This window comes from Suricata suricatta, chromosome 3 (genome assembly GCF_006229205.1).
Source record: "Suricata suricatta isolate VVHF042 chromosome 3, meerkat_22Aug2017_6uvM2_HiC, whole genome shotgun sequence".
Lineage (NCBI taxonomy): Eukaryota > Metazoa > Chordata > Mammalia > Carnivora > Herpestidae > Suricata > Suricata suricatta.
Window position 1 is genome coordinate 45,944,466 of NC_043702.1, and position 2,180 is coordinate 45,946,645.

The following is a 2,180-nucleotide window of genomic DNA, read 5'->3' on the forward strand; positions in this document are numbered from 1 at the left end:
GGTACTAGATGATAAATTCAACTTAGTAGAAATGAAGTACTATTAAAAATCTCTAATTTTTGCCTCAGAAAAGGAAGCAATTCCAAAAGAATCACATGTGAGGTTTGTTCATTACCAAGAAAACAATGGATGATTTTTAGAAAGTGATTTAAAGTTTTTTGGATTGCATTAATATTTTATATTTAATATTAGTTCAACTCACAAATTGAAGCAAAGATTGTGCATGTACTTTCACAAAAAGACTTTGGCCCTGAGACAAACTGGAAAGGACTGGGCTGAGTGAAAATATTTCCCATGCTTTTATAACTACTTTGCAGTTTTCTGTCTGCATTTCTGTTTCTATTTGTCTTATGGATATAGATTTGGGGAATCTCCTTGTGTTTAAAAGGCACCTGAGAGGTGGAGATCTGGCACATACTTCAGTTTGCTTGGTGTAGTCCTCTCTGTGCTTCTTGTCTTAAAGTGAGGATTTCTAACAGTTCTCTTCACTCTGAAAATACAGCAGTTAGGAGGAAGAATTATATGATCAGCCCAAGAGCAAGATACATGGTTACTGGTAATTTGCATGTGGAATCATAATTCTAGGTGCTTTAATGTTAGTTGTTTCATTAATTTATCTTCTGAAACATTTATGTTAACTTAAACTGAAATTTGTTGCTGATTTTCAGTTTAAATATAATTTTAAAATGTGTTTTAATTATGAGTTTATACTTTATTTTATTAATCCAGATTTAAGTGGAGATGGCAATAATATTTACTGCCTAGGATTAGTAGGAGGAATTAGCACAGCTGTCTGTGTGTCCTCTGGTACAACTTTAGTTCTTAATTTTTTTCTCTCCAAATTTTAATTTAAATTTTAGTTGGTTAACAAGCAGTATAATATTGGTTTCTGGTGTAGGATTCATCACTTACATATAACACCCAGTGCTCAATACAACAAGTGCTCTCAGAGAGAGAGAGAGAGAGAGAGAGAGAGAGAGGGAGAGAGAGAGAAAATCCCAATCAGGCTCCATGCTGCCAGTGTGGGGCCATATACAGGGCTCGGACTCACAAACTGTGAAATCATGACCTGAGTCGAAATCAAGATTCGGACGCCCAGCTGACTGAGCTACCCAGGTGCCCCCAGGTGACCTCCTTAATACCCATCACCCATTTAGCTATTCTCCTCCCCACCTCCCTCCATCAACCCTCAGTTCATTCTCTATAGTTAAGAGTCTATTTCTTGGTTTGCCTCTCTTTTTCCCCCTATGTTCATTTCTTTTGTTTTTAAATTCCACATATGAGTGAAATCATAGGGAATCTGTTTTCCTCTGACTTATTTAGCTTAACATAATACACTCTGGCTGTATCCACATCATTGCAAATGGCAAGATTTTATCCTTTTTAATATCTGAGTAATAGTTCATTGTTTATAAATGCCACATCTTTATCCATTCATCAGTTAGTGGATGGTTGGGCTCTTTCCATAATTTGTCTATTGCTGATGCTGCTGTTATAAACATTGGGGGTTCATGTATCTCTTTGAATCAATTTTGTTGCTCCTATTGAATACCTAGTAGTGCAGTTGGAGGATTGTAGGGTAGTTTTATTTTATTTTATTTTTTGCATGTCATTCTTGTGCAGGGGCCCTGTATCATTTCAATTTTAGTATATGTGCTGCCAAAGTGAGCACTAGTATATATTTTTTTAAAGAGTACATAGGATTCCCTCTATTTTTTAGTCTTTTTAATTCAGAGAGGAAGAGGCAGCATGAGCAGGGGAGAGGGGTAGAGAGAGAGGTGGGGGGTGGAGGTGGAGAGAGAGAGAGGGAGAGAAAATCTCAAGCAGGCTCCATTCTTAGCATGGAGCCCAAAGTGGGGCCTGATCACATGGCCCTGGGATTGTGACCTGAGCCGAAATTAAGATTCAGATGGTCAACCAAGTGAGCCATCTAAGCACTTCTTTTATATTAAATTTAGCCATTTTAACTGGTGTGAGGTGATACCTCATTGTAGTTTTGATTTGTATTTCCCTGATGATGAGTGATGTTGAGCAATTTTTCATGTGTCTGTTGGCTATCTGTCCCAAATTGGAGCCACCAGATGTCCCTAAATGTCTGAATCTTAAGATGAACTGTTCTAGTACCAAAATAACAAAAGTTATCTGATTTCTGCACTTGTGCTCATGTTGAATTCTTTTAG

The 2,180-nt window shown here is 37.2% G+C and overlaps 1 pseudogene; it reads right to left on the bottom strand.

Annotated features, from left to right (window-relative positions):
* Positions 1 to 1,578: 1,578 nt before the first annotated feature.
* LOC115288816 lies at positions 1,579 to 1,672 on the bottom strand (annotated as a pseudogene).
* Between the last annotated feature and the right edge of the window lie 508 nt (positions 1,673 to 2,180).